This window comes from Sarcophilus harrisii, chromosome X (genome assembly GCF_902635505.1).
Source record: "Sarcophilus harrisii chromosome X, mSarHar1.11, whole genome shotgun sequence".
NCBI classification, from domain to species: domain Eukaryota; kingdom Metazoa; phylum Chordata; class Mammalia; order Dasyuromorphia; family Dasyuridae; genus Sarcophilus; species Sarcophilus harrisii.
Genome location: NC_045432.1, coordinates 16,820,869 through 16,831,455, shown reverse-complemented (window position 1 = coordinate 16,831,455; position 10,587 = coordinate 16,820,869). Strand labels below are relative to the sequence as shown.

General features: G+C 34.4%; 1 pseudogene; it reads right to left on the bottom strand.

Moving 5' to 3' along the window:
- Positions 1 to 924: 924 nt before the first annotated feature.
- On the bottom strand, positions 925 to 2,813 carry LOC111721661 (annotated as a pseudogene).
- Positions 2,814 to 10,587: the final 7,774 nt, after the last annotated feature.

Sequence of the window (10,587 nt, the reverse complement as noted above, 5' to 3'; positions counted from 1 at the left end):
AGAGCCACAATATTTCTTGGAGTTTTGATTTTGGGATCTCTTTCAGTAGGTAATTGAATTATTTCAATGTCTATTGATTTACCTTCTGTTTCTATAACATCTGGGCACTTTTATTTTATGATTTGCTGAAAAATAGTGCCCAGCCTCTTTTTTCAGCATGATTTTCAGGAAGTACAATAATCCTTAGATTATCTCTTCTAGATCTGTTTTCCAGGTCTGTTGTTTTCCCTAGTAGGTATTAAAATTTTTTTTTCTATTTTTTCATTTTTTTGGTTTTGCTTGACTCGTTCTTAGTGTCTCCTCGAGTCATTCATTTCCATTCGTTCAATTCTGATTTTTAATGAATCATTTTCTTCATTTACTTTTTTATTTCTTTTTGTAATTGTCCAATCTAGTTTTTAAATGAGTTGTTTTTTTCTATGGAATTTTTTTCCCATTTCACCAATTTTAATTTTTAGAGAGCTATTTTCTTTTTCCAGTTCACTAATTCTGCTTTTCAGGGAGTTGATTTCTTTATCCACTCTATCTTTTAATGAATAACATGACTTATCCAGACCCTCTTGCAAAGCTTACTTTTCCTTTTCCCATTTTTCTTCTAGCTTTTTAAAACGAGCCCTTTTAATTTCTTCTATGAGAGCCTTGTATAAAGAGGACCAGATTATATCAGCATTTAGGGCTTCATCTGGAGACAATCTGCTTGTATTCTCCTCAGGGTTTGAAGTTTGCTCTCTTTCAATATAGAAGCAATGTATAGTTAGAGCCTGCTTTGCTTTTTATTCATTTTGAAAAACAAAAACCTGCAATCTGCTTTTGGTGTAGTGTGATATTACCAAGCTTCCTCAACAGATAACAGGAACTAGCAGTGAAGCACTAGTGGGACAGCAATGGCTGTGCTGGGGTCATTGTCTGCACTGGGATTAGCATCTACACTGTGGTCAGCGTCAGCACTGTGATCAGCTTTGTGCACTGAGATTGTGCTGAGTCCCTTCTGGTGCTGGGTGGGTGTGGCTAGGAACAGAGAGTGTTTTGGGGTTATAATCTTTATCCCCGGTGTTTATAGCTTCTCTACTGATCTACTGGTGTGCTGCCAGAGCGGAGCAGCTGACACTGGGTAACATTCTCCCTGCAAATTTTCAGCTGGCGAAGACCATACCCCACTCCCTTCTCATCTGCTTAACATGAGCTGTTTTTTGTGCTCTCACTGCCTGCCTGAATCTGTGCCTGTTTTAGCTCCATTCTGTCCCTGACTGCGAGAAAAAACAGACCTTTTCTGGAAAATTTTGAGATTATCTTCTGTTGGTAATGTGTTGTACTCCCAATATTCGTGGGTTTTGATAGTCAAGCACTAATTCCAAGGCTGTTTCATAAAAAGTAGTCTGAGGGTAAAGGAGAGCTTAAATAGATGCGTGTTTCCTCTCTGCCATCTTGGCTCTGTACCCCCATTGTTCTTTAAGAAATGACCAACAGGATGATTTCAGAGAGGTCTAGAGAAACTTACATGAACTGATGCTGAGTGAAACAAGCAGAACCAGGAGATCATTGTACACCACCACAACAAGATTATACAATGATCAATTCTGATGCATGTGGCTCTCTTCAAAAATGAATTGATTTAGAGCAGTTCCAATTGCTCAGCAATGAAGAAAGACATCTACCCCCAGGGAGAGGACTGTGGGAACTGAGAGTGGACCACAACATAACATTTTCATTCTTTCTGTTGTTGTTTGCTTGCATTTTTGTTTTCCTTCTCATGCTGTTTTTTTCTTTCTAGATCTGATTTTTTTTTTGTACAGCAAGATAACCACATGGTTATGTATATGTATATTGGATTTAACATATATTTTAACATGCATTAGAATACCTGCCATCTAGAGGAGGGGGTTGGTGGAAGGAAGGGAAAATTTGCAGCAGAAGGTTTTGCAAGGGTCAAAGTTGAAAAATTACCCATGCATATGTTTTGTAAATAAAAAGCTATAATTAAAAAAAAATCTGATGGTGACCAGAGGACCCAACTCGTACTTAGAATGAAAAATAAACACAGAGAAACAAAGGGGAGCATTTTTCATAGCAGAATTGTGCTTCAAATTATGGATGTCCATAAGCCTTGAAAAAGTGACATAAACTCATTGGTAGTCACACATGCTGCAATCCAATAATCATTTCAGTAATTAGGTCTCTATATAAGAAGTTAAACAGCAAAGTTTCATATCAGGCATCAGTTCCCACAATAATAGTCACTGTGTAGATAATAGAAACAGTTATCTGGCTAATGTCATATTTTTATGATAAGAAGAAAAATCTTGTATTATATGTTTCCCAATGGGACAGGATCAAAGAAAACAAGACTATCCATTAGAGAATATATAAAATAACACCCTGACACTGACATTGACACTGACACTGACACCCATTTCTCCCCATCACTGCAAAATAAACAATAAACAAAATAATTCTTCTAAAGGGATGTTGGAGTTAGTTCTATAAACTTTCTTTCCAGCAGTACCATCCAATATGTTAGCAATGATGCCAAGGATGCCCACTACAATCCAAACACAAAAATTTCTCTTTCCGACCTGATGCTGATGCTAAAAATCAGGATCAAAACAGGCCATAAAGAAATTAAATATAAGCAACAGAAAGCCTCAAAGGATTATGAAATTCAGAGCCAGCCACATAGAGAAAATCTGTACTACAGTATTCTAAAATGGGTTCATAAAATACAAAGAGAGTGGATTTGCATCCATAGCCCTGTACTATTATTTATTGACGCCAATCAGCTGCACAGACATCATGGATTTGTAAGTGAAGGCCATGATAACAGTGAGGAAGAAGCAGAGGAGGAAGAGACACCAATGTTAGCTGAGGCTGCCTGAGGCTTAGGTTCAATGTGAGTGCTAATGACCATTTTCTATTCTAAGGTCCATTCAGAGCTCAGCATTTCTGTTCTCAGAGACTGCACAGAAATAAAATGTAGTGATTTTTCAGGACATTCTGAAATCTGTCCTTTAGAGTCTTGAGTCACTTGGACCTCTGATATCTTTTCTTTAAGGTTCTCTCCTTCATCCTTCTATCACTATGGGTATAGCATGTGATGTGCTAAAACACTTGTTTCTCACAATTTCCATTCTCAGCTCTTGAAAATCTCCCACTGTCCCATTTCTAGTCCCTCTGAACAATAACAAAGATTCCACAGTGGAATCAAGTTCAGTATTTTGGATTCAAATTTTCTGTCAAACCCACACAATCTGCTTTCCAGTACCCTCCATCTATTCTGGCTTTATTTTTCATTCCCCTTTGATATACTTAGAGGCACGATTCAACTCCTAGCTAAGACATTCTGGATTTCTGCTCTCAACTACTTCCAACATTTAACACATGAAAAGGTACCTGGAAGCTGAAAACTTTAGCATTCTGGAAAACCTCAAAGACATTACATTTTTGGTTCTAAAGTCATACTGTGTTACCTTCTGCCAAGTTCATATTTTTAATTTTATTCACTAGATTATTATGACAATGTACATTGATTTTACTGGTATGATTTCGAAATAGAAGTTTTTCATAAAAACTATCTTCAACAGGGCTTTGTTGTTGCTGTTCAAAACTGTTGAATTTCCATTTTTTTTAGCAGTCATAAAAACAACAGTCTTTATTAATGAAAGAATACATATGATGGCACTTTTCAGCTTCCATGTTTTGTGTTACTTCAGCTTTTATGTTTTGATATTTGCTTGTTTGTTTTCTGCCTATGCAAAATATACACAGTTAATCTCAAAAAATTTTGGTGTTTTATTTCACTGTGAGTGGGGTTTTGTTTAGTCTGTATTTTTATTTATTGCTTTTTGTTTCTATTAAGTATCTCTGATGTGCATAATATGACATATAGAGTAGATAAATGATCTCATATGAAAACTCTACCTTCTTATTTTTTTAAGTTAATTAAATATGGGCAATATTTGACCTCACCAAGAAAATTTGTTGTTAGTAAATTGTCCAGTTATGTCCATCTGTCACTTTTCCACTTCTGTTCCCCTGTAAAAATTAACTTTATTGATTCCACATCCCCATTAATCTCAGGATTTTGAATTCAAACTTTTGTCAGGCTCGCAGAGTCTTGGTTTTATTGCCTTTCATCATCATCTTTTCTGGCTTCATTATCTGCTTTTAATAGAAAATGGATAGTTAAAGGTAGTTTTTAATTCCTAGCTCACAAATAGTATATTCATTCAACAACATCCAACATTCTCATAGTAAAGCTATCTGGAAGCCAAAACCTATAGTGTTCTAGAGAACATGGAATATATGATATTTTTTGTTTTAAAACCTTATTATGATAACTATATCAGGTTCTTAGTTTTAATTTTATTAAGTAGATTATTATCACAATGAGCTTTGGTTTGAGCTATATGATGACTTCCAAATAGAAGTCTTTTTCCAAAAATATCTCCATCTGGAACATCTGCTTTTTGTCCAAAATTGCTAGAGATCCATTTTTGTAATAATAGAAAAGTGCATGTGCATTTGTTGTGTTCAGTTATATGGGATTTGGGGATGAGGTTGTTTGGCTAGCCCCAAAATATGCAGCAATCTTTCCAAAAACTTTTGGAATTTCAATATGTGTACAGTGTTTTTTTAATGTTTCATTTTCTTTTTTCTTTCTGTTTTTATTATGCATCACCAATGCATAATAAAATTTATTTTGGAATAGATGATTGATCTTATGTGGAAAATTTACTTTTTTAAAAAATTAAGTTTACAATACTTGGGTCCACTAAGAATAATTGTTTTTATTCAATCATTGACTCGTGCTACTCTTTGTGTCTCTATGGATCATATCATCATTTTCTTTGTTTCCATGGCACTCTCAATCCATCTCTTCTGCTGCCATCTGTTTTGCTTTTGTCTTCAATTTTTCCTAACATCTGGGCCTTTTATCAGTGAGTTCCATGGGCAAAGTATTGAAATTTCATCTTCAGGATTTGAACTTTCATTGAATAGCCTGAGTTAATTTCATTAAGTATTGACTAATTTGAACACTTTGCTTTCCAATAGACTAAGACTAGAGATGAAAATCAATACTTGGTATGGGTGAGATTTTCCACTCCAAAATCTATTGCAGTGCAGATGAATAATATTCTTAAAAACCCTCTTAGCTATCACAAAGAATGGTTTCTAGGGCAGTCAAAGTTCTGATTTTTGCTGTTCTAAGAGAGCTCCTCTTTCACTGATATGTCTCTTTCTCAATAGTCTCCTTTCTTCTGTAATTCCCTTCTCCATGGCTGCTCCAAGTTTTGTTTTTCTGTGTGGCCAATTTCCTTGGCCTGCTTCTGGCCATTTCCTTGATCATTCCCAGAACAAGTCTTTCTCTCATTTCTAGTATATGCCAACACTGACTTTCTGGCTTCTGCTCCTCATCTGCCTCACAATTCTGAAATCAATATTTCCCTCTGTCTCAGATAGTCATGTTATATATGTTTTGCCTGATATAATCCTTTGGTTTCACTTTCCATTGAAAATAGCATCTATAGAAGGAGGAATTGACTCTGAGAGACAACATTCTAGAATCTAAGCTTTCAGCAACCTCTAGAGTACCCTGTTGAGATATAAGTGGAATCCCAGATTCTCAGTTTTCTAAAGACTTTTCAAGTTTTCATATATTGGATTCTAGGACAACCACCCCTAATAATCCATAAGGTTTTTAAAATTGATATAATGGTTAATACAATACAGATGATCTTGACTGTAAAACAAAGGTCTTGTCACTTACCAGTTCTCAACAGATTATGTCTATTATTTTCATGTAGAAAAAGACCCTATATTCATTAGAATTAATAATAAAACCAATAGCAGTCTTTCCCAAGGATAGGTGTTTAATTGCATTTGCTTTTATTTGCAGGTTTTAGTATTGTTGAGGGGCAAAATAGAAATTAAAAGAATTCACCAATCATTTCCTGAAAGAGATCCCAAAATGAAAACTCCCAGAAATATAATAGCCAAATTCCAGAACTCCCAGGTGAAGGAAACAATATTACAAGCATCCAGAAAGAAACAATCCAAGTATAGTGGAGCCACGATTAGGATAACACAAGATTTAACAGCTTCTACATTAAAGGATCAAAGGGCCTGACTTAGGATATTCTGAAGCACAATGCATCTAAAATTGCAACATTCAAAGAAATAGACAATTTTCAAGAATTCATGATGAAAAGACCAGACTTGAAGAGGAAAGGCAAAATAATATAAATAATGAGTGTAGAAATCTATCTTATGTGGTAGGAAAGTTGGAGGGGAATGGTGAATCAGAAGGGAAGAAGATGATAAAAGAGGGCATATTGGAGGAGGGACTTTTGAATACTTTTGAAGAGCGACAGGGTGAATGGAGAGAGAGAATAGAATAAATAGGGGGAAATGTAGTTAGCAATAGCAATTGTAAAAAAAGAATTTTGAAGCAAGTTTCTCTGATAAGCCTCATTCCTCAACACAGAGGAAACCAAGTAAAATTTATTAGAAATAATGTCATGCCTCAATTGATAAATGATCAAAAGATATGATCAATGCCCAAAGAACTATCAATTCATACATATCCTTTGACCTAAAAATACCCCTACTAGACTTAAGTACCAAAAAGAATTTTAAAAAGAAAAAAGACCTATATGTACAAAAATATGTACAAAAACAGTAGCTCTCTTTTCAGGGCAAAAAATTGGAAATGGAGAGGATGCCTATCAGTTGAAGAATGGCTGAAAAAACTGTGGTATGAGATTATGATAGAATATTATTATTCTGTGGAAAATGATGAACAGGATGCTGTGAGAAAAAACCTGGAAAGTCCCCCATGAAATCAAGCAAAGTGAAATGTACTGTATACAAAGTAATAGCAATGTTATGGGATGATTCGCTGTAAATGATTTTGCTAATCTTAGCAGTACAATGATCCACTACTATTCAGATGGATTATGATGAAAAAATCCTATCCATAACCAGAGAAGAACTTAATTGTGTCTGAACACAGATTCAAGCATTCTCTCTTTCTCTCTGTCTCTTTCTCCCCTGCCCTCTCCCTCTTTTGACTTTATTTTTCTTAACTTTTTTTTTAGCTGGGTGCAAGATGTATATTTCCCTTCACAACATGATTTTATGGTAATGTTTTGCATAACTTCACATGTGGTTTTTTAATTAGGATTGGGAGTGAGCATAAAAGAGAATCTGGAACTCAAAAATTAAAAAAAAACAAATGTAAAAATGTTTTAAATGTAACTGGGTAAAATAGTAAATAAATAATTTTAAAAGAAAATTTAAAAAGAAAGGAATACATGGAACTGCATTAATTTAGGTGCACAGGTACTGTGGTGTTTTGTTATTGTTGTTTTTTATGTAGCTAAAGATTGACTGTTACCCTTTTGGGAGTCTCCTTGATGATGAGAGGATTTGTTGTTACTGTTTTGTTTTAGTTTTTTGTTTTATTTATACATCACTTATACTCAATAAAAAAATTATATTGGAATAAGTTAATGATCTTCTATGAAAATAACTTCTTTAATTTTAAAAATTCTCTAAGAATGAACAATATGTAGGTTCACATATAATAAATTGTTGTGAATTGGGAGATTTTATTCTCTGAGGCCCCTTCTCCAGCAGATTTCTGTCCTCTGAATCCTTTTACCTATAGCATATACTGTTTTCCAGGAAAGTCGAGTCTTTCTGCTCTGAGGTTCCCTCTTCTATGAGCCCTGTTAGCTCTCACTTTTTTGTCTCCATGGCAACTGCCAGATCTGAAATATTGTACGTGCTCAAATCCTGTTTCTGAAGATGTCCATTTCCAAACTCTATGGGGTTTATACACCCTCCCTTTTCTGAACCTTCACAATTTTCATTTTGTAGATTCTACAGTCACATCCAGCTAATGATCCAGAATCCCAAATTTCCTTCAAGCACTTACTTTCTCTTTGCCATGAGCCATACTAAATCTCATAGTCCTCCCTAAGTTTTTCATTCCAAATCTACATCTGGACTGATGGCTGGGCTGATTCACTAGCCAGGGAATTGTATATTTTCATTTGTGATACCCCAGCAACATAGATCCTTGAAAGACACCAGAAGCCCCAAGAGTCAAGGTTTCAAGGGACTGACAGTTTGAATTCTAAGGCTGTACCTTGCTCCCAGTATCCATAAAGATTTCTTTTTCTTTCTTTTTTTCAATTGCATGATTATTATAATGTATATGAATCTTATTGTATACACAATTTTAAAAACAACCAGTGTCTCCTAAATTTTTAGCATGCTAAATTTTATGTATCTGTAACTAGAAAATATTTTTCCCACTCAGAATATGTAATCCTTGACATTTAGGACATTTAGCATTTGAAGGCCCATTCCACAGAAGACCATGTAGTCACTGAGAACACTTAGTCATGGCATATTGAAAAATGGAAAGACACTCCAGAAGTGACCTTTGCTTTCTCTCTTAAATGTCTGCATCCCTTCTTCTAGAGGTTCTCCTCAATCTGTCCTTTTATTCATGGCTCCTTCCAAAGCCAAAAGTTTATATTTACTTGTGTTCTAAGGACTTTCTCTTTCTGTTATTCCTTTTTGGAAGTACTCATCTACTTTTCTTATACTTCTCTCCATGGCTACTGCCAGGCATGAAATTCTATGAGATAAAATCTCACTGTTTGGATAATTTGATTTTTAATCTCTGAACATCTCCCATTGTTCTATCTATTTTAATGTGTCTCAATATGGCATTCCAAAATTCTACTCCTTAAAAAATCCTCTGATTCTGCATCATAGGTGTTTATCAATGATAGATATTCTAGGTTCTAAGTTCTCTCTCTAACCTAATATAATGGATTACAAATTATATAATGTGAAGTAAAATAAATTGAAATAAATGACTGATCTCATCCAGGAATTCTGAATTGTAATCCTCTATTTACCTAGAATTGAAAAATACACATTTTTGGTATTTGTAATATTTTCCATTTTATGGTTCATTTAGAGCTAATCATTTCTGTTCTCAGAGATCACCTAGTAATAAAATGTGATTTTCAGGTCATTTCAAGACCTGCTCTTTTGGTTCTCAGGGCACTCTGCTTTAATTTCCCTCCTCCAAAGTGGTCTCCTTTCTTCTTTTTTCCCTTCAGCATGGCTACACCAGGCTATATGCTAAAACCTTCCTATTTCTGACAATTTCCATTTTCAGTCTCTAAACACCTCTTATCCTTCCACTTCTAGCCCTCCAAACCATGAAATTATAGATTGCACAGCCAAATCAATCTCAAGAATTTAGATTCAAAGTTTCTGTCAAGCCCATACTTCCTTGGTTGTAGATCCATCCACAATCTCTTATTCTGGTTTCATTTTGTAATCCCATTGATATATTCAGATTCAGGATTTAACTCTATCTCATCTCTCAACTGCATCCAACATTTGAACCTGAAAGCATAAACCTTTAGCTTTGAAGGGCAAATCAAAGATATGACTAAATTGATTCTAAAACCACATCATGATGACTTTTTAAAAATTCTTATTTTTAGTTTTATTAATTGGATTATTACTACAATGCACATTTACTGATATGATGACTTCAAATAGAAAAAAATTCTCCCCCAAAAGTATTATATGCAAAATATCTGATTTTTTATCCCCAAATGATATATAGCCAATTTTCTCAATAGGAAAAGAAATAGCAGTAAAAAAAGGAATACATTCAACTATAATTGTTTGGGTGTTCAAGTTTGGGAAAATCTGTGTGTTTGTGTTTATTTTTCTCTAGCAGCAAAATACACAGTAGTCTCAATAAAACTTTTTGGAATTTACTTCACATTGTGAGTTTAATTTTTAATTTTGTTTTTCTTTTTCTTTCTATTATATATCATCAATGCATAATATAATTTGTTGAAATAAATAAATTATATCACATGAAAAATCCACTATCATCGAATTTTTAAAATAAATTAAAGATGGCCAATATTTGGGAGTACTCTGAATATTTGTTGTTCTTCAGTTGTTCCATGGTTGTTCCATCTTCCTTACCTGATGTCAGAGCCCTCCCTTCTATTTTCAGCTTTCTCTCAAAGTATCTTCAAGTAATGTTTATAGTTTTCATGATTTTATATATCCATCTCTTCCCTGCCAACTGCTTTTGCTTTCAATCTTTCACAATATCATAGTCTTTACCAATGAATCCCATCTTCTTATTATGTGGCTAAAATATTCAATATTAAGCTTCATTATTTGGCATTCCACTGAATTGCCTGCATTAATTTCTTTCAATATTGACTGATTTGATCTCCTTGCTGCCCAGTGGACTAAGTACAGAAATGAAAATCAATCCTTGGCATATGTGAGAATTTCTACTCTTAGGTCCATTCCACAGTGGAATTTATTCTTTTTTTCTTACTTAATCTTAATAAATGAATATGCATTGCTTCATTTAAAATGAAATGTGGGGAAGACCTCAGCTTAAAAATCCAAAGGCCTCCATTCCATTTTGACCCATCTCCAGTCACCCTAATATATAGCTTGCCATTGGACCCAGATGGTTCCAGAGGAGAAAGTGAAGCTGGTGATTTTGCATAGCTCTCTCTC